This window comes from Vombatus ursinus, unplaced genomic scaffold (assembly GCF_900497805.2).
Source record: "Vombatus ursinus unplaced genomic scaffold, bare-nosed wombat genome assembly UNPS02010394.1, whole genome shotgun sequence".
Taxonomy (NCBI): domain Eukaryota; kingdom Metazoa; phylum Chordata; class Mammalia; order Diprotodontia; family Vombatidae; genus Vombatus; species Vombatus ursinus.
Genome location: NW_020950172.1, coordinates 9,013,982 through 9,036,396, shown reverse-complemented (window position 1 = coordinate 9,036,396; position 22,415 = coordinate 9,013,982). Strand labels below are relative to the sequence as shown.

Below are 22,415 nucleotides of genomic sequence, written 5' to 3'. Positions count from 1 at the left end.
ATCCAAACTTCACAGAACAAATCCCCGGAATAAAAGGATTTGTTCTATAACTTGGACTCGGTCAAAAGGCCAAACTGAAGGACCTAGAAGACCACATGTGGCTTCAAGGCCGAACGTTCCCTACCCCTGCCTTAACCTATATTATAAGGGAGAGTACTGTTGAAATTCTATTACTTTAAATTAAAATTTTCTTGTATAAATAAAACCTAGGTAGCCAAGAATAGAAGGAATGCAGAAAACTGGGGGAAAACTTTCATAGACAATCTCTCAGATAGCACGTGATTAGGTTGGAATATTGCCGTGGTGTAGGAAATGATGAGCTGGTTGATTGAGAAAAACATGGGAAGACTTGGATCTATAAAGGAAGATGCTATCCGCCTTAAGAGAAACAGATAATAGGAGGAAATACGCATAGGACAGTTCCTACATACATGTGTGAGTGTATATGTGTATGTTTATAGAAATATATGTATGTGTGTGTGTGTGTGTGTGTGTGTGTGTGTGAGTGTGTGTGTGTAGCTCCACACTAAATTGTAGCCTTCTTTGGGGGGAGGGAAAAAAGAAAGTTAAAACTGCACAGCAGAGAACAAAAGAAAATCAACAAGGAAGCAAAGACAAGCTGGGCAGCCTTCCAAACAACGTGTAGTATTTATTATATAGGTTTTCTCGAAATGGAAATTCACTGTTTTCTACTGAATCCTCTCTTACGGTCTGCTGTGCATATGGCAATGCTTTTTTTTTTTCTCATTTTGTATTTAAGTTTACAATTTTAAAATTTACCAAAAAATGGGATGAAAATTCAGGTCTTCATGGGTTAGCACCAGGCTCAGGACTCAAACCTTCCTACAAGAAAATAAAACCAAGGCACTGCATCTCCTTTGGGAGGGGGAGGGAGGGCAGACAAGGCAGGCCCCAAGGAGGAGCTTCTTGGACAACTGGGAGCTTCAGCTATGACAAGGACACGTTGGAATTCAAAAAGATTTCTGGAATTTTCATTTTATGTTTGTTCCAGAACTTTCCCAAGTGCTCCTGGTAAGTACATCTAAGATGCAATAACCTAACCAAGTCTTTCAGGATGCTTTGCATTCTGAAAGGCAAAAGTTTGGCCCCACAACAAATATGGCCAAAACAAAAATGAAAAATAAAGAGCATTTTGACTGTTGACCAAAATGGTTCAAATTCAGAAAACAGCCTTTATAGCCACTGAAAAAAAAAGGTTCCTCTCCAAATGACATATTCCCTGATAAATCCAAAGTTCCCAGTTACTGGGCAAAGGACTCAGTGTTTAACAAAAACTGTTGGGAAAACTACAGAGCAGTCTGGCAGAAATGAGGTTTTGACCAGCACCTCACACCATGTCCCAAGATAAACTCCAAACAGATACCTACAGATCATGAACAAATTTAAGAGGCAGCAAATAACTTTCAGGAAAGGTTAAGGACCAAACAAGTAATGGAGAGAAATGGACGATTTTGAATATATAAAATTTCAAAGATTTTTTTTTTGCTTTTTGCTAGGCAATGGGCTTAAGTGACTTGCCAAAATTTCAAAGTTTTTGCACAAACAAATCTAGGATAGGAAAAAATAGAAGGGAAATAGATAACTGGGGGGAAAGATCTTTGCAACAAATGTCTTTGACAAAGTTCTAATTTTCAAGATATAGAAGAAAATGATCCAAAATTTTAAGACTAGGAAACATTCCCCAATAAATAAATGGTCAAGGATATGAGTAGGTGAGTTCAAAGGAAGCCACCAAGCGATCAGCCATCATATGGGGAAAATGCTGCAAATCACAAATAAATAATGAAATGCAGATTAAAGCAACTTTGAGGTTCCACCTCATACCCTCCAGATTGGCCAAAATCAGAAAAATGTCAATTGCTGGAGCAGCTTTAGGAAACAGGTACACCAGGGGGATGCTGGCAGGACTGTGAATTGGTCCAGACATTCTGGACAATTTGGAACTAGGACCACGAAGTTACCAGACTGTGTGTGTCCTTTGACCGAGCTCTACCACAACCAGTGCAATACATACCCCAAAGAGATCAAAGAAAGAAAGAAAGAAAAAACTATCCATAGGTACAAAAATATTTAGAGCAGTTGTTTTAATTGTAGCCAAAAACCGGAAACCAAGGGTAAGTGCTATTAGAGAACAGGTAAACAAATTGTGGCAAGTGAATGTAATGAGATTGTTATCCCAGAAAAAATTATGAAATGGATAATTTCAAGGAAACTGGTAAGACTTTTACAAGCTAATGCTAAGCAAAGTGAGTAGAACTAGGGGAACGATACAATTGTAACATTAAGGAGAAAAACAACTTTGAAGAACTTTAGAATTCTGATCAATGAAACGATAAGTCACAAGCTCAAAGAATGAAGACGAATCATATCACGCCCCACCCCACCCACCCCCGAGAGAGGTGAGGAACTTCAGATGCAGAGACTCATTTCTGGACATGGGGAACGTGGGGATTTGTTCTCCTGGACGACACTGTTTTGGGTTGGGCTTTTTTTTTTTTTCCATTTGAAGGAGCAGGGCAGTGGGAGGGTCAGATTAATAAAAAAAATTGTCACTTGAAAAATAGGGGAAAAGATTTTTAAAGAAAAAATTACAAATTCCACTAGATTTACACATCAAGCAATGAGAACCCGACAGATTCAGTTATGTAGGGGTTTTTTTACTCCAACACTGCCTCTCACTGTAAAATGAAACTAAATCTCAGAATTAAGAGCTAGGAATGAGGGTATTCAAAGTCATTGCATTCAGTCCCCTCATTTTACAGATGAGGAAAGGCCGGCCCAAAAAGTTAAATGACTTGCACACAAGGAAGAAGCAGCAGGTCTGCATTCTGTAGACAAAGCCAGGGCCGTTTCCACCACAACCAGGGCGTCCTGAACTACCACAGAGAAATACCTCAAAGATAAAAAAAATGAGAAAGGAAATGCTTTGGAATCAATGCTTTAGATAAAGAAAAGTTATCATTGTTTTGCAGTTAGCTAAGTGACCCTAGGAAATCATCCGCACTTCTAGAAGACCAAACAAATGTATCAAGAGTATAGGTACAAAGTATCTTGTAAAAAGTCATTTAAAGGGGCAGCGAGGTGGCGCAGTGGATAGAGCAACGGCCCTGAAGTCAGGAGGACCTGAGTTCAAATCCGGCCTCGTAGCAAACACTTGACACTTACTAGCTGTGTGACCCTGGGCAAGTCACTTAACCCCAATTGACAAAAAAAAAGTCATTTAAAATATAGTTTTAAAATGACAAAGAAGTTTTGATCCATTTTTCAAAAATGGGCTTTCTACTAGAAAGGGAGGAAGAAAAGAGATATTGTCATGTTCGTGTTTTAACCACAGAAATCCACAACCCAAAAGCAGCAAGCCTGGTCCGCACAAACCTGACCTTGCTGATTCGAACGAGGTCTGTCCGTCCCCCTCCAAAGCAGCTCTCTAATTACCCCATCAGTACAGACACTGTCCACCGTGGCCACAAACACAAGTCAAGCCCATTGATTCCTCATATCCTTAGTCTGCTTCCCCACCAAAGCCCTTTTTCCCCAGACCTGGCCCCAAAAAGCTTCTGGCTGCTCAAAAATCTGATGTCTTCCAAGAGTAACTGCCCTCATGGCTAAGACAATACAGAAGAATGTTCTCCTTGCAGGCTCTGAAGGCAATTCCAGAAGGGGAATTGCTCCAAATACTCTGGACGGTGTCAAAGCTTTTATGGCTACCGTTCCATTCTCTCCCACCCTCCAATTTAAATAATGTATACAGGGCTACCACCTAAAGAGTTTTATTTCACAAACAAATGTTTCTCCTCTCCTCTCTCCACCCCCCCATCATAACCCACCTTCATCTTTCCTAACCTCACCTCTTGCCCTCCAGTGGCCTTGTGCCCCCAGCACCTCCATACCATGATTAACATGACAGCTCACTTCACAGGTTAAGAAGCAAGTTTTTGCTCACAGCAACCAAGAAACACGGGTCCATTAACATAGCCAACCTCTGAAAATTGCATCTATGAAATATGGGGTATACACTGCCAGAGTCTACAGGGATTTGCTTAAATGGTTTTCTTTATTCCAAGGAAGGCATGAACTGGAAGAAGAAAGAAGAAAATACAGGAAGGGCCGTGGCATCAAAACACTTAAAAACTGAACCTACATTTACTGACATGGAGATTGATCCCAATGGCTGTGCCATGGAGGAAATGTCTTCTCTCCCCCATCTGCTCCAGACAGACTGGAAACACCAACACCCTGAGGGCCCCAGGGAAAGCTCCTTGGGCCCTCCAGCCACTCCTACCTCTCTTTGGGCCTCCATTTCTCCACATGTCCTCCTCTGTGGTCCCTCCCACTGGCCAAGGCTCAACATGCTCACTGACCAGCCTCCAGCCACATCCAGGCCTGCTCACCTACTTGGGGACTGCAATATAGGGGGGACTGCTGGCCCCTCAAGCCCCCGGCCCCCCTCTTAGCTCCCCCTCTTCAATCTGCATGACTTTCATTCCACCACAGACACTTTCAGGAGCGGACCCATCTTAGATCTCGCCATCTATCACCCAGACCACTGTGACTATGACCTCACTCTTTCAGCTTCCTCTTTCTGATCATAATACCCCATCCTTTATCACCCCCTCTTCGTTCCCCTACACCAAGTCTTCATAGCCTTCCCCCACTCCCGCTTCGCACTATCCTGCCCACCCCTCACCCCTGCTGGGCCCTCATCTTTCTCCATTCCTATTCTTGACTCCCCAATTGATCAGTGGAACGATACACTGTCCTTAGCACATGAACTCCTCAGTCCTTTGTCATGCCAATCCTCAATGCTGGATCACCCCCACCATCTGGCGCCCCAATCCTTCTCCCATGATGCTAAACAGATACTGGAAGCCATCCCAAAGTACCAACTGGGCTGAATACAAATTTATGTGCTTAATCTCAACTGGGCCCTCCCTCCTACTTAGCAATCCTTTTATTCTTCTTTCATTGGTTTTCTATCATAATATCCATAAGGACTATTCAAAATGTTCTCTCTCTCAGGCTCCCCAACTACCATCAATTCCTTTTCCTCTTCTGGCAGGTAATATACCTCCTACTTCACTGAGCAAATGAAGATCATCTGCCAACTCAATTTCCTCTCACTCTTCACGGGTCTTCTCGTCCTCTGCTCTCAGGAAAAGCCGAGTTTCTGCCTTGGAAGGCCAGCCTCCATACCGGTGCCCTTGACCTCCAATGGTCTCCACCTTCCCTAGACTCTATCCCTTTGGGCCATCATCAGGTGTCATCTTTCCTTTACTCCCAAGCTCTCAGAATTCTTTCACTGCAGCCCAGTCGATGGGCAGTCCCTTGCCATCCCACTCCTCCACACTGCTGATAGCCCTCTTGAAGGTGACCAACTATCTCCTCCTGGAAATCACCTGCTATCCAGGCCTTGTGTTTCGACATCACATTCAATTTCCAATGCATCCCTGCCCATACCCCCTGCCCCACTACCACTCCCTCATAACAAAGATTAAAAAAAAGAAAATAAAAATCAGTTCAGCAAAGCCAACTCATCACGTGCACCTGCCGCTATCCACGGTATTCCAAAGCTGTAGCCCCCAGCCCCTCACCCCACCCCCACCTCTGGGTAAAGAGAGGGAGGTACATTTTCTTCCTTCTTTTACCAACCAAGCATCAAAGATCTCTTCAGGGCTGGATCCAAAGGCCTTTCTGAAGGCCTTATCCTCCTTGGTCTCTCCAAGGCTGACCCTGCTAACTGCTTACTCCAGGATGCCTCTTCCTCCCGACTTCCAGGACAATGCTCTCTCCTGGCTTGCTTCATCTCTGACGGCTTTGTCTCCAGGTTCTCCAACTCCAAATTGAGGTATGTTTCCACAGGACTATGGTCATAGCCACGCCCTTCATTCCCCTCAAGTAACTACCCACAGCCGTCCAGCCCCTACCTACCCCTTGTCTGCCGGCCTGACGTTGGGCTCCTCAAATCCCTGCCCTCTTCAGCCTAGCCTCTGCCCGACAGCTGCCAGAATCATCTCCACAAGATACAAATGAGGAGATCCCACAATCAGCGTTCATGCCAAACAATCCAAGTTCAAGGACACATTCCTCACGTCTGGTAATAACAAACTGTCTTCTCAGGTCTGTACTTACCTTCTAAAGGGATTTGTTTGGAAGTATCTGTCGTTTCAAAACAAAAATATACCAATAAATTTATTTTAATTAGCTCACTTTACAGTGCCAGGGCATACTCCGATATTTCTAAACTACCTCACATGAAACAGTAAACTCTCTTCTGAGCTAAAGCGGGCAGCTCACAAACAGCACACTTCACCACGTTTCCTAAGCCACAGATTAAACGTGGGCACTGTCTGTCTAAATGAGAGAGCCCGAGTCAGACTCTGCACCCTCACACACACGACAAACACACACCCACACCACAAAGGAACACAAGAGTCATTCTTTTGGTTGTCATCAACGTGATAACTGAAACGACTGGTCTCCAGATGGCTTCCTTATGTAGCCCAGGGTTTCACCTCACGAAGCCTGATGCTCACAGGTCCATGCCCTTTTAGGTATGTGAACAATCACTACTAGAAACTATCGACAGATGACTTTAGCTGTGGAATGCACACAGATTTCTTCACTCCTCGGCATTCGCCAACACTCTATTTGGAAATAACCAAGCCAATGCTCTCACTTGGGCAATGCTGGTCATGACCTGTACGATGTGTGTTTGGCCACAATGAAACCCAGTATCAGTCATGGTGTGACTGGAGAGATAGCAAGGACAAAAGAACATTAAATAATATAGAATGGATTGAGTAAACTATTAAAGTTCATTTGAATGTCCCATCATTTCTTAGTCCTGATCTGGTCCAGAACTGTCCATGTACACATCAGAGGCGTCAGTTCTATCCTCTGGCTTCCAGGGGGATTCAAACTAAGCACTCAGGAAACATGAACCTTTAAGAAAAAAAGAAAAACAGAAGAAATCGACAACTCGAGAACAAATGTCCAGGCTCTCCCACTCAGGAATGGGAACTGGCCATCGGTGACCTTGACTGGGTTTCTGGAATTCAGTTGAAAACATTCATTAACCACCTGAAAACAAATCCTATCTCCTTCTCTCTATATCATTTATTTTGTCTGCATATCTCTTAATGAATAGCAAATGATGTGGCCTCTTAGACATTTCAGCTCCGAGGTAATTGAACAAAGATTGCCAATACCTCTTCGGAAAACAAAGAGAGTAAGACTCCAGTTACAGCTGGCCTGCATTGGATTCTAGAAGAGGAGAAGGATTACAAAGGGACCCACTCACTGATCTACTTCCCAGGCTTATGTCACCTTTCTCAAGTAATAAGTATCATCCGTTTCGTGGTTTCTAAAAACTCAGAGGGAGGATTTCAGCTTCTAAAAAATACAGGATCGTCATTCCCTCAAAAGGACCCCCCAAGGAACCTTTTTCAATCTATGGCCTCCTGTCCGAACTGGCACAAGCCTGCCAAGGAGCCTGCAGGTTTAGGACTGAGTTTACATTTGCTCGGAAGAAAAGTTTCCTGTATCGAACGAGGGGAAAAGTAAGTGAACCCTGGCAAGCGTACAAGGACTGGTCTGCCTTGGGAATGTGAAGGCAGACAGTGCTGCCCCTGCAATCTGCAGGAGGGGAGAGGGCACAGACTCCTCGGGGAGAGCTGGGGAGGAGGGGGCCAAAGGAGCGAAGGTTCGGCTGCAGCTCTGGTTGATGTGCTTTGGGCAGATCTGGATGGTCATCAGCACCTCCGGGAAGGCCCGGAGCCCAGGCTGCTCGGTGAACAGGACAAACCAGTCCCTGTGGAGACTTTCAGCCACCAGGGCCCTGGGAAGGGGACTGGGCCAGAAAAGGCAACTTCCCTTGGGGGGCCTGACTCGACTCCAGTGAGCTGCCCTCTCAGTCCCTCCAAGTGCAACACCCGCGGGGCTTAGGAAATGTCCCAACTCACCCCCCAGCCCAAAGCCTAGATAACCTGAGGAGGGTCACTGCAAGCAGACACCCACACCACGCACTCCTGGGGGGAGGAGGGAGGAAATGGAGCGCTACTTGTGGCAGATGAAGGCGGCACCCTGGGCTTCGCTCAAAGGTAGTTGGTTTAGGAAAATTCCAGGGCTCTGAAAGGCAAGCACTCAGTCCATCCCCTGACCCTTTCTCGCTGCCCTCTCCTCCCCACCAGCCCCCTTCAGTGACAGCAAGGGAGGCCTTCAGCTCCCTCCCACACGTAGGAGAGTGTCCCAGACAGGGAAAGGGAGGGAGAACAAGGGACTGCTATTGAAGCAGAATAACCCCAGGGGACCTGAAAAGAAGCCCAGCTGCAGATGGGCCCGCCAGGGCGAGTCAGAGTCATTAATGATTCCGGCTTCCTGCCCCTCCAAAGAAGGCCCATCCTGAGCGACACTGCCCTCCCCAACCCCTCCCTCAGCTAAATCACCGCCCCCTCCAGCTCACCCAGTGCCACTAACATACCCAGGTTCCCACCCCTCAAATCTGGCAGCTCATTCCTCCAAGAGAGCCCTCCCAAGGGACCCCAATCTCCTTGGGCCTCTCAAGTGACTCCCCCAAAGGCCCCGTTAGTCATTCTTTACATGGCGTGCAATGGGCTGTGTACACGCTATTACCACCCCCCGAAAAAACCCAACCACAACCTTCTAAGTTCTGGTAGGGAAGAAGGAGCTGTCATTTCTCATCTTTGCTTTCCTCTTCTGTTAGACTGGCTACCTCCTTTGCCCCATCCCATATATGCACGTGTGTTTGGAGAGACAGAGAATATACAGACCATATAGAGATGATTATTATGTAATAATCAATACAGAGTTATACATAATACATATCAAAGTGTATATATGCACGTATAATGCCTGTGCATGAATATAAAATGTATTTCTGGTGTTTATTATATACTACTTCATATACAGAATACATATGAAAGTGGATACACACGTATGTTGTTATACAGACACACTCATACATGTCCACCTTAACCGTGCATGCTTAATAAATGTGGGCTGAGCAGAACCCAACGTCCTGGCTGGTGTCCTGGCTCACCTCCCCTCTTCGGCCTCAGTTTCCCTCACAGTAATATGCAGGGCTAGACCAGGTGGACTCAGAGGCTCCCTTCCAGTCGGAATACTCTATGGAATCCCCTGCTGCCCAGCGCTGCTGCCGGGTCCTGAGTCCGGCACCTCCCAGGGAGGACCCTGCTCTCCACCCGGGCAGCTCTGCCCCGGCTCGGAAACCTACCTGGGGGTGGGGCTCCTGAGGGGTCAGGTGACTTGCTCAGGGTCGCCCAGGCTGGGTCCAAGGGCGCCCCTTTTAGCGAACCTTCACTGAACTTCATTCTCTTCCTGTCTCCCCTCCCCCCAACCCGCATTAGGTGCTTAATCACGGCGGAGCCCCCGAGCACACTAAGTGCTTAAATAAACCTCTCCACTGAAGTGATCTCCCTTCCTACCCCGCCGAGCCCTGCACACAGTAGGCGCTTAAGAAACCTGGACGAAAACGAATTTCTCTCCTTCCTCCGACCCTAACTCGGGGAGTTTAATAAACTAAGCGCAACGCGCTGGCCTCCCCGCCTGCAAACGCACACAGGATGTGCCGCCCCCTCCCCCCTCGGTGCCTAGCAGCGTGTCCGGCCGGGAGGCGGCTCGGAGGAGCCCCCCGGGGCCATTATCGCTCTTATCATTCCTGCTATTAATCATCAGCAGCAGCAGGCCCTCCTTGAGCTCGGGCCGGTGGAAGGCTAGGGTGCTGGGTTCGAATCCCGCCCCGCAACCGCCAGCCTGGGTGACCTTGGGCCAGTCCCAGCCCCGGCCTCGCGCAGCGCCCGCGCGGCGGGGAGCCCCCTCCCCCTCCCCCTCCCCACAACGGTCCCCGGCCCGGCCCGGCCCGGCCCCGCTGCCTCGCCTCACCTCGGCCTCGGCCCCGGGCTGCAGACAGCCCGCTTCGGCCCGCTCCCGGCCTCCCGCGGCGCCTCCCGGCCCCGCTCACGCTCGGACGGACGGACCGACGGACCGACGGACGGACGGACGGACGAACGAACTGACTTCCCCGCCCGCCGCTGCCCAGCCCAGCCCCAGCCGGCCCTGCCTCCCGCCTGCCCGCTCCCCATTGGCCGCCCGCGAGCGGGGCAACGCCCTCTCCCGGCTCTGCCTCCCGTCATTGGACCGGCCGCTCAGCGAGGGCCGAGGGAGTCGAGGCCACGCCCCCGGCGCGCCAGAGGGAGACTTCCTGAGCCCCCATTGGCTGGTTTTCCTGTCGATCGAAGTTAGTTGCTATTTAACCAGCCGAGGCGAGGGGCGGGGGCGGGGATTGGTTAGTTACAGTTTCTCCGGGGCTTTGGAGTCCTGACTACGTGGGGCCGCGGAGTGAGCGCTGCCTCTGCCCCTCGATCCCGGGGTCACCGCGAGCGGCACAGCGACCCTCCCTGGGCCTCAGTTTCCCCCTCTGTAAAGCGAGAGAGGGGTGAGCAAGCTGGGCTCCCGGGTGGAGGTGAACCAGCCGGCGCTGGGCAGTGGGGGTCCCGCCTCCGCCAGCTGTGTGCGACCCCGGGCACGTTGCTCCCCTCGACGTTGGGAGCCCTTCCAGGGCCGCCTCGCTGCCCGCTCCCGCCTTAGGAGGCGGGGGTCTCCCCAGGCAGAAGGCGGACTCCCCGAGGGCAGAGGGCCCTCCACGAAGCCTTGTCCAGCCCCCCTAACGCCGGTGCCTGCCTTCCCTCCTTAGTTATTTCCCATTTCTCTTGTAGGTAGCTCGCATGGCACGTGCTCCCCATTAGATGCCAAGCTCTCCCGGGCAAGGACTGTCTTTTGTCCCTTTTGTATCCCAGCGTCTGTCACATGGTAGGTGCTTAATAAATGTTGGCTGATTTCTCTCAATCCACCATGCCCAGCCCAGTGCCTGGCACACAGGGCTTAATAAAGTCTTGCAGTTTATGTGGGAATTTGTTTCCCTGGTCTCTGCCTATTTGTTACAAGGACTTTGGTTTTTTTTTCTTCTTTTTCTCCATTGTGGGGAGTGGGGGGCCAGGGAATGTAGGGAAGAAGGAAGAAAGGAAGATTGCACCAACTTTTTTTTTTTTAAATGAGGAGGAATGAACAGAAGAAAGGCCAGAAATAAGCACAGAAAAGCAGGATTGTTCTTATAGACACTTGTTGTGGCAGCTAGGGAGTGCCAGGGTGACCAGAGTACCAGACCTGGAGTCAGTAAGACCTGAGTTTAAATCCAAACTCAGACACTTACTAGCTGAGTGGCCCTGCTTGAGTCACTTAACCTTTTCTGCCTCAGTTTCCTCAACTGTAAAATGGGATACTAACAGCACCTCCCAGGGTTATCATGAGGTCAGAATCCCTCCAGCGAGGAAGGCAGGAGGCTCAGATCTCACCCCATCCATTTCTCACTAGGTGCCCTTGGGCTTCAGTCTCCCGTTCAAGGACAGGTAGGTTCAAGTTCTGTGACCTTGGGCCAGTGACAATCTCTCTGAACTTCAGTTCCTTTATCCGTCAAACTGGGATTTCCTCTGGTCATGGGGCAATGGTGAGGCTCGAATGAGGTCACATGTGCTTTGCAGATATTCAATCTCCATAAAAAGTTCAGCTATTACTCTTCCAATTCATAAGATCTGGAGCTGGAAGGGACCTAGTGTGGCCCCCTCATTTTACAGATGGGGAAACTGTGACCAGGGAGGGGACCCAGCAGTCATTGCTAGGGCTAGGAACCCAAGTCCAGAGTTCTTTCCACTATACAAGGCTGTGTCTACTGAAGATGTAGGGTTGTGTGTGTGGAGGGGGAGGGGTGTCAAATATAATTAATTATACCAAGCTAGGAAGTCAAGATTTCCCTCCTTCCTGGGATGCCAACCTGCAGAACAACCACCCACCAAATATTAACCTCCTAACACTGGATCTGGAGCCAGGGATCTGGATTCAAATTCCACCTCAGCCACATATGGCAATGGTGAAGTCAGGGTACCCCTCAGAGCCTCAGTTTCCCCATCCATAAAATGGGGGCAGTCATCCCTGCAGTACTCACCTCACAGGGCTGTGGGTAGGAAGGAGTCTGCCTTGTAAACTGCCAATCGTTACAGAACTGAGACATGGGTGCAAAGCCAATTACCTGTAAAGCCCATGTAAAAATACCGACTGTTAATTCTCACAGAGCCTGTTTTGTAAAGTGTTTCTTCACCTCCTTTGTGGTCAGTCAAAGTCCTCTGGCTGTGCCCTGCTTCCTAGTTTATACAGGGCATCCCCAAACTCTCAGTGGCATTTTAAGCTTAAAGCTGTCAATAATATTAAACTACACTAAGGCTTTTGGAAGCCAGTTTGTACATCCGGCAATAGTTTCCTGTTTGGTCTCCCTGCCTGTGGTTTCTCCCCACTCGGCTCCATCCTCCACACACCCACTAAAGAGATTTTCCTGAAATGTCGGTCTGACCATATGATTCCCACCCTGCTCACCCTCTATCAGCTCCAGTGGCTCCCTATTACTCCAGGGTCAAAAATAAAATCTGTTGGACATTCAGAACCCTTCACAACTGGACCTCTCTCTTGGGCCACACTGGCATACCTCCATGTTGCCCTCCCAGGGGTTCATGTTCTCCCTTCCCCAACTACCTGGTATATCCCCCGTACGTGTGTGCAGGATGTCTCCCCTGTTAAGCATTGTGAGCACAATAGATTGTTTTGTTTTTTGTCTTTGTATGCCCAGAAAAAACCTAACCCAGTAGCTGGCACATAGCGGGGACTTAACGCGTGTTTGTTGACCACCTGACGGAGGTCAGACAATGAGGCGGTCATTTAAGCGGAAGGATTGTAGCATTTGTTCAAGGTGGGCCTTGAAGGACAGGCCCTGGGTCCGTAAGATGTCTAAGAAAGCCACTGTGTGTGTGTGTGTGTGTGTGTGTGTGTGTGTGTGTGTGTGTGTGTGTGTGTGTGGTGTACCTGCTGACTTTACAGCGCCCCACTAAAGTCTCTGCTCATCACAGGGGCCAAACCAGTGTTGGTGCCCAAGCCCGAGAAAGAGCCACTGTCCCAGGCCAAGGGCAGCACCCTCCCCAGCCCACACCCACAAGTCAAACAAGGCCCTGCTAATTCAGGTGTTGAGTATCAATCACTTCCTGCTGTGAAAGCAGAGAGAGACACTGGAGAGGCCCAAGGGCCGGACTCAGGGCTCCCTGGAGGCAGCACAGGCCAGCAAGGCCTTGGCCCGATTTCAAGGGCACCCCCCCCAGTTCTGGGCGCTACTCCTCGGGATATTTTATCGCTTTGGGGAAGGGGGGTGGGGCTGCTTGGTTTTATCTCCTTTGGGGTTTTCTGTTCAACCCTCTAAACCGGGCAGAAAAGTTCCAGGCTTCAGTGCTTGGCTTCCAGATCCCCCTCCCTCCAGCTCCACCTTGCCTGATTCAGCGGTATGACCTTGGCCAAGTTCTTTCTCCTGGCCCTTAGGTTTTTTCTTCGGTATGATGAGGAAGGTGGACAAGGTGATCCTTAAAAGTCCCGTCCAGCTCTGACATTCCACACTCCTGCCTGGCGTCTGCCCGCTCACTCCGTACCTGAATCCTGCTCATGATGCTCACACAGTAGGCATTTAATCAATGCTTATTAAAGGAACTGAAATTGTGCGATGCTTCCATGCAGCCTCCCCCAATCCTGCCCACGTCACTCCCCTACTTAGGGTGCCGTCCAGTGCCTCCCTATTACCCCCAGCCTCAAACCTAAAACATCTGTTATGCCTTTAAAGACCAGCCCCAGCGGCCGCTCACTCTCCCTCTGCAAATGCGTCAGTCCAACCATGCGGGCTTGTTTGTTCTTTCTCACACCCTCCAAGCGCCATCTCCTCCCCTGGTACTAGCTGGCCCCTTGCAGGGGGACTGCCCTTCCTCCTCCCCGTTAGAACCCTTGGAGCTCAAGGGCCACCTTCTGCAAGGGGCCACGACCCGTGGCCAGCCTGTCCACCTACACTTTTTGTCTGTTTCTTTTTTGGACACATCTGTGAGGGGCTCACCGCTGCCCGCGTTGACTCTGTGTCCCCAGCACCAGCCCAGTACTTGGTACACAGTGGGTGCTTAATAAATGCTTGTCGCCTGAGTCCATCTGCATCTGTAACAATAATAATCCCCTCTCACAGTGCACTCACAGAGTATAAGCTGCAGTAAGAGCAGACATTTCAAGTTTGCCAAGCTGTTATCTCATCTAAGCAACACCCTCCTCATTTTGGAGATGAGGAAAGGGAGGTTCCCAAAGGTGGTGGTGACCCGCCTCCAGATTCCAGCTGAGGGCTCTTAGCTCACCGGCCAGCCAAAGGCACGGACAGCCGAGTGGAGGCCTGTACTTTCTAAATCCCCAGGGGATTGTGAGGAAACTCTGCTGGGGACCTCAGGGCAGAGAGGTGGGAGGCTGATGGCCCGAAGGTCATCCACGGCAGATAGGATCCCCGATGCAGTGGCCTTGCTTTGTTTTATACTATGGGGGGGGGGGGGGGGAAGAAATGGAAGGAGAGGGAAGCGGGCTTTCCCCTTAGAAATGACTGAGACATGAAGACAAAGGCTATCAGTAAGAATCTGTTTTTTAAAAGATCTTTGGGATCTGTAAAATGTTGCAGAAAGATGAGTAGCTACTTTATTTCTAATTAAATTTTCATTGTTATTTTAAATTATAATTTTAAAATTTAAAATTTAATTTAATTTTAAATTGCAATTTAATTTTAAATTAAAATTACAATTTATTTTAAGTTACAATTTCATTTAATGGTGAAGATGATAGCCCTTCTGTCTGTACCCTGACTATGGAGTTTAACAAGCATTGGTTGACAGGTATTGTCATTTCCGCCTCCTCCCTCCTCCCTGGTTCTGAGGCCTTTTGTAAGGCCACTGCCCACCCTTTGCCTCTCTGATTCGTCCTCTCCTTCCAATGCTCCGTTGATTTCTCTTCCCTTCCCACACATATTCTCTTTCCTTTTCCCAACCTTGGTGTCTCTGCACCTGTCGCTCTCCCAACCGAGGTTTCGATTTAATCATCCTCTCCCCCTGCCAGGCCCCCCAGGCCTATCCATGCCTGTGTCCTCTACACTGACTTTACCTCCCCCCCGCCCTTCCTGTCTCCAGAACTTCCTCTGCTGTGGGCACCGGGCCAGCACCCTCTAACTTCTCAGATACCCCCTGGAAATGAGTTCCTGGTGTGTCTCTTTTCCAAGAAGTCTTCTGTGGGCCACCATCACTGGTGGTTAAGAGGAGGATGGAAGTGGGCAGAATGGCTGTTTCCAAGTCTCTGAAGGGCTTGTCTCATGGCAGAAGGATTGTTTGTCGCTTTCTGCTTGACCATAGTGGGAAGAAGCAGGATCAGCTGTGGGTCAGCAGCGGATTCCAGGGAATCAGGTTTTAGCTTGAGATCAGGAAAACTTCCTGACTGTGAGAGCTGTCCTAAGGGGAATGGGTGGCCTTAGGATACATCTACCTTCCCAAACCACCTTCTCTCTCTCCCTTGTGTTCTCCCCTTCCCCAAGGAAAGAAATGGCCTTTCTCACCCTCACTTCACTGCTAAGTCGCTAAGCCTAGTGGAGGAGTGGCTCCTGAGTCCTCCCTGCCCCTGTGACCAGACAAGCCGGGCAGAGGGGCACTGGGGGATGGGGGGGGGGACCCTGGGACATTTGTGGTCAGTGCTTCCTTAGAGGCTGGTCAGTGAATGAGTAAATGGGCCCGGACTGGCCCCTTCATGCTGTGCAGGCTTCTCTCTGTGGGCCCCTGAGCTCAGATCACTGCCCTTCCCAAAGGTCTAAGCCCCAATTCTACCAGAGGCTTTTCCCACCTCCCCCCATGGGGTCCCCCCAAGCCCTACAAATCACTCTGTAGATACATCACACAGACAAGATACACACCATATACTTATCATGGCCCATATTGCCCCCCCCAGGTAGAACATATCTCCCCTGGAGGGTAGCACCAGCATAGTGCCTGGCACACAGCAGGTGCTTAATAAAGGCTCCATCTCCTCTCTCCTCACTAACCTCTACCCAGCTGCTCTGAATTTCCTCCCAAGTCAGGCTGTTATCTGTCCCTCCCTCCATAGGTGGCCTCCTTTTCACTCCTTCATCTATTTTTAATCTAATTCTAACACCCTCAATACCCAATGAGTCTGGTTTGGATGCCCTGGGGGGTGCAGGGAGGGGGGAAAGGCTATCTTGGGCAACTCTAGAGGAAGTGATGTATCGCGTGTTGACCCCTTCCTCTCCTCTCTCAGGGGCAGTGGGGCAGCCAGGCACAGAGGTGGGAAGTTCCTGAGGCTGTGGCCATGTCTCTCACTCCATTCCAAATAAAGTAAATGCTACTTCCCACTGGGCCCTCTCCCACCTCCATGCCTTTATCCATCTCCCACATCTGGCACCAATGCCGCCACCTCCATCTGCTGACATCTTTCTCCTCTTTCAGTGACCAGCTCAGGGTCACCCCCTCTGATCCCTCCATCCACGAGAAGGGTCCTTCCCACTCAAGGGCTTTCCCTGTCTGTTGTCTTTTCTGCAATAACTAGTCATTCCTGGAGCCATAATCCTAACATTTGCTAGCATTTTGATAGAACTTCAGGTCTGCAAAGTGCTTTCTGCTCGTCTCATTGGCTCCTCCCAACAGTTCTCTGAGGTTGCTGGGCTATTAATATGCCCATTTCACTGATGAGAAAACTGAGGCTGAGACGCTTAGGGTCACCCAATTAATAAGTATCTAAGTCCCCTCTTGTTCCAAAATCCACGATCCTATGAAGTTCTGCCTTGGTTTCCTTATAACCTTGTGAGACTGTCTTGCTTTGGGTCAAGGATGGTGGGTTTTCCATCTTGGTATGTCCAGCACAGAACCCAGTCCTGGTATGTGGTGGGGATTTAGCAATTATGAATTACACTCCTGAAATCTCAGAGCTGGCAGAGACTTGAGGGTCATTTAGTCCAACACCGAGCCCTCCTACTGGGGGGGGGGGAATCCCGTCTAGAACCTCTGCACCAACGCATTCTCGGCCTCCCTTGAAAAAGGACAGAGACCCCCATCTCCTTTCTCCCTGGCAGCCCACCAGACCTAACCCTGCATGGCCACAGTTTCCTTGTAAGGTAATTGGGCACCTCAATTCCAGGTGGGTTCCTTAACAACCACCAAAAATCTGTCTAAGGCACAGAGCTGAACAATGTACACTCCAGCTCAAAACCATTCTAGGGCTCCCTATTGCCTCAAGGCTAAAATTCAACCATGCTTCCTTCCCCATTGCGCCCCACTCTCCCTTTTTTCTGTCTTATCTCAGAGGCCTTTTGGGGTCCTCTGGGCTTCAGCACAGCTGCCCAACACAGCATTCCATTTGCTCCAGAACGGGCTGCCCTTGGAGGCTGGAATGTGCGCCCTCCCCCTCATCTCAGGCTCTTCCCATCCTTATCTGCCTCCAGGCTTAGTTCCGGCCACTTTCCTTCCTGAAGGCTTCCCTGACCCGCACCCCCGGGGCAGCTGTTTCATCTCTCTACCTCCTATGGCTACCTTCAAGCCCACCCTTAGATCCTTCTCCCCTCCAGCAGAACGATTAGAATTTCTTGAGGTCAGGGGTGATATCAGCGTTGTCTTTGCAGGCCAGGCACCAGGGGTGCCTGGCCCTTAGCCATCACTTAATAAATATGTTTGGATGGACTGGAATCGAGCTGCTCCTGGTTCTACCCCTCAGAGTTCCAGACGGCGCCAAAAGGCGGTATCAGCCCCCTACACCCACCCCAGGTCTCCTCTTCTCCAGGCTGGAGATAAACAGGGATCCTCCCATGGCATGATGGAAAGGCCCTTCGCCCACCGTGGGAAACTCTTCAGTTTATCGACATCCTTCCTAAAGTGGGGGGCCTGGCGCTGAACCTAATCCTGCGCTGGCTTCAGCAGGAAGGAGGAAAAAGGCCTCAGCTCTCCTGGGGCTGCATCTGTCTCATCTTTCCTCAGGTGCACAGTTCTGGGCACAGCGGGCCACAGACTCAGCCTTGGTGTGGGCGACCAGCCCGGCGACGCCATCGCTCCCAGAGCCACCCCTGCCTGTTATGATGCCTTGGGTTTTTGTACAACTGGTTCGAGGCTGACAGCTCTGGTTTCAGCCTGGAGCACGTGCATGTCATTAAGCATAATGGGAGCATCATCTGGGCACAGAGAGAACAGCCCCTGTCCAGGGGAGGCCTGGGCTAATTACAGGGGAGCCTCACTGCTGCGGACTTGGGCCCTGGATCACTAAAAGACAACACCAGCCGAGTCTGTGCTTTCAGAAGGAAAAAATGTGCCCAAGCGTAATTCTTGAGGTAGTGAGTTCCCCGTTCCTGAAGGTCTTCAGGAAGAGGTGGATTGTAGAGCAGAAGGGAAAGGAATAAGCATTTCCAGAGCTCCTGTTTCATAAGAGCATCACAAATATTCTCTCACTTTGTCCTCACAACCACCCTTGGGAGGTAGGTGCTGTTATCCCATTTCACGGCTGGAGAAAGCGAGGCAGGCAGAGGTGAAAGGATTTGCCCAGGGTCACAATGAGACTGGATTTGAACTCAGGACTTCCTGGCTCCAGGGTCAGCACTCTGTGTGCACCAGCTGCCTCTACTAACTGGGGGTCAGGAAAGGCAGCCCCCTGGTTGAGCCTCCCTAGAAGGGAGGAGGCAGGTGAGCATTGCAGCCCCTTCACAGACTGGCCCCTGACCACACCTCACTCCACTTACTAGTTCTTGATGCGGTCCCTCCGGTCTACTCACACAGCCATGCCCGCCAGTGGGGCCAAGCCCTTGTGACCTCTCACAGAACTGCCGGTTCATCCTTCACCCAACAAGATACTCTTGAAAGGCCGGTCTGACCACTTCCCCTTCCTCTCAAGTGGGCCTTGATGTCTCCCTCCTGCCTCCAGAACAAATACAATCCCCTCTTTGGCCTCTCAGTGCCTTTGTGGACTGGTCTGCCCCCTCCCTCCATCATCCATTACCTGGCCCCACCCATCCCTCCAACTCCGGTCTGGACAGCATTCCCTTGAGGGCCCTTCCCCCAAGGACCGTGCTCCTCCTGCCTGCCAAAATTATCTCCTCTGGTTGTTATTTACTCGTCTGAGGGAGAACCGCTTTCTCTTAGTAGAATGCAAGCTCACTGAGGGCAGGAATGATTTGTATCCCCAGTGCCTGAGCCCAGGGGCTGGGACACAGATGCTTAAGAAATCCCTGTTAACTGAAGTAAACGGAATTACTCCCACCCTTCGAGCACAGACATGGCTGCCTGTCCAGCTATCAGAGAAGGGAGATTCCTTCAGGGGCAGGGGGCATGGGGCACAGGGCAGCCTCTTCCAAGGGTCCTCCTCATTCTAAGGTCCTAGGATTTGAACAACAAAAAATAGCTAGCTCTGTGTGTGTGTGTGTGTGTGTGTGTGTGTTTGTGAATGTGAATGTGTCTGTGAGCTCACGTGAGCGTGTGAATGTGTGTGTTTGTGAATGGATATGAAGGGATGTGTGTGTGTCTGTATGTGTGAACACATGAATGTACATGTTTGTGAATGTGTAAGTGTCTGTGAGTGTGTGAATGTGTGTGTGTTTCTGTGAGTGTGTAAATGTGTGTGTGAGCATGTGAATGTGAGTGTTTGTGAATGTGTGAGTGTGTATGAAGGGTGTGTGTGTTTGTGAGCATGTGAATGTGTGAGTATGTGTCTATGTATGAGGGTGTATGTGTGTCTGAGGGTATCTGTGAGCATGAGAATATGTGTGTCTGTGCATGAGTGTGTATGTGTGTAAGTGTGTATCTGCATCTGTGAATTGTGAAAACGTGTGTCTGTGAGTGTGTATGTGGGGGGAGTATGTGTATGCGTGTGAATGTGTGTATGTGTATCTGAGTGTGATTACATGCATATGTCTGTGAGTATAAGTGTGTGTAAGTTTGTATGTGAGTGTGTCTGTGAGTGTGGATGTGTGTTGGTGTCTATGTGTGAACTGGGAAAGTATGTGAGTGTCTGTGTGTGTGTGCATCTGTGTGTACATATGCATATCTGAGTGTGTGTAGGTGTGAGTATATGTGTGCATGGGTATGTGTCTATGAATGTGTGTGTGTGTGTGTTTGTGCATGTGCACAAGGGCTTTTTCTGAACTTTCCATTTCTTCTTCCATTCCCTTCCTTCAGAGACTTTCTGCTCCCGCCTGTGTCTCTCCGTGGACAGACAGACTGGCTCTGTTCTGGGGAAGCACGTCGGGCCATGCCAGGAAACAGCCTCAAAGACTGAAAATAGTTTCAGATCGTCCTGAATGCAGCTCTTTCTGTGGCCAGGAATCAGGTTTTCTCCATGCCTGGGGCAGCCCCAGTTTGGGGCTGCCCTGCCCCGGCAGTCACTTCCTGCCGGCCAGCTCAGGCTCTCCCTGAGAGGCAGGGGCTGGACAGCGCCGGCATCTCAAAGAGAGTCACAGGGACAGACCTTGCTTTGTACAGTCCTTTCCCTGGAGGGCATCTTTAGGTCTCCCTAGCACTTAGCACAGTGTCTGGAACATAGTAGGAGCTTAATAAATGTGTACTAATTGATTGAACAACCTTGTGAGGCAGATGCTATTATTATCTTCCCCACATGACAGATGAGGAAACTCAAGCTGACAGTGACTTGCTCAAGGTCTCATAGCTCATAAGTATTTGTTAGACCAGAACTCAACACTTCATCCTTTCCCACTCAGTGCCACGGAAAACCAAAAGGCAGAGAAATCAGAACAGAAGGAACAGAAAGAAGTGGGGTGGGACACAGGTGTGTGGCTGTGTGGTACTTCATTAAGCCTGAAAGAGCCCACCTTCCAGAAGTCACTTGTGGCAGAGACCCCGTCCAACATGGAAGAAGAAGAGGACGACTTTGAAGTCCAGCCCCCAGAGAAAGAGGAGGGAGTCAGAAAGTGAATGACAAAGGGGATTAGTGGGGGAAAGGCTGATGTTACCAACTCAAGACGACCCGGGAGCATGCGCAGCCTGAACTGGGAAGACGTTAACACCAGAACAGAATAGGATCCGTTAGGAGACCACGCTCTGTGATCAGTTTAAAGAGTCCAGACCTCGATGAATCACCACCTGAGGAGACAGAGGAACCTGTGCATTCCCAAGAGATCACAGAAGCACAGCAGGATGTTCTGTGGGCTTTAAAAGAGACGGAAGAATGGTGAACACAGAATCTTGGCCTGCCCAGTAGAAATACTGGCAGAATATGACAGCTCGAATCCAGGGTGCTGAGTCTTCCAAAGAAAGAAAAGGGGTTTGCAGATGCACAGAAGTGAAGGACAGCCTGCAGAAGAGACAGGACAGACACAGGAGAGAAGGAAATGGGTGCCCCGGGATTGGACAAGGGGCAACAGATGCCGGGGGTCGAGTTGAACTGGTGAGTGAAGGATGGGAGGTGAGGCCAGAGCAGGAGGGACGGCCTAGGAAAGCAGAGAGGGGCGAACTGATGAGACCGCGGCAATCAGGATAGGTCTGGAGGGAAGGTGAGAAGCATGCGAGGACAGGAGAGGGGAACGTCGGTGTCTGTAGGGAACGCACAGCATTTGTGACCCCTGTGTGCGGCTGCAGTCGGGTGAAGCTACAGACCATAGCAGTGAGGTCTGGGAAGCCAGGGTCTGTCAACTGGAGAGAACTCAGCTCCCCAAAGAGGAAGGGGGATGGGGAGAGGGGAGGAGGACTGGGAACTTGGTACTGAACTACTTAACAACAGACGGTGGTCGACCCAGGAGCTGGGAGAGAGTCACCAGACTATGGAGAGGGCAATGTAGCCGGATGGTGATGATAATAATGGCAGCTAACATTCACCTAGCGCTTACCATGTGCCAGGCACCATGCTCAGCACTTTACAAATAGCTCACTTGGTCCTCACAACAATCCAGAGAGGGAGGGGCTGTTATTATCTCCATTTTACAGTTGTGGAAACTGAGGCAGAGGTCAAGGGACTCACCCAGGGTCACACAGTCAGACCTGAACTAAGTTCTTCCTGACTCCAGGCTGGGATCTCTATCTACTGGCCACGGAGAGCCCCCACCCCCTTTAGAATTGTGGGCAGTACCAAAGAAGGGGCAAACCCACCCCAGGCAGACCACGAGATACTGACAGTGGAGTAGAGGAAATTCCCTAGCCTGTGATGAGAACCAAAGGTCTGTCCCTTCAGCTTTTAGTAAATCCTCCCATCCCTCCCCCTCCATGCAAAGGAAATGAGTTCTAGAATTTATCTAGAACGTGGCGTTTTGTTGTTTTGTTTTGTTTTTCTATATGAGGTAACTGAGGTTAAGTGACTTGCCCAAGGTCACACAGCTAGTGAGTGTTATGTGTCTGAGGCCACATTTGAACTCAGGTCCTCCTGACTCCAGGGCCAGTGCTCTATCCACTGCACCACCTCGCTGCCCCCTTGAATGTGGACATAAGTGA

The 22,415-nt window shown here is 50.0% G+C and overlaps 1 protein-coding gene across 3 annotated transcripts in view; it reads right to left on the bottom strand.

Moving 5' to 3' along the window:
* The window catches only part of PACSIN2 (protein kinase C and casein kinase substrate in neurons 2), a 161,526-nt gene extending 151,513 nt beyond the window's left edge, over positions 1-10,013 (bottom strand). Inside the window, exon 1 of one of the 3 annotated variants that reach the window (XM_027854241.1) lies at positions 9,943-10,013. The gene's annotated coding sequence lies outside the window, so the exon portion shown is untranslated. The remainder of the gene's footprint in view (positions 1-9,942) is intronic. The other 2 variants (XM_027854243.1, XM_027854240.1) reach the window with 2 other exon arrangements.
* Positions 10,014-22,415: the final 12,402 nt, after the last annotated feature.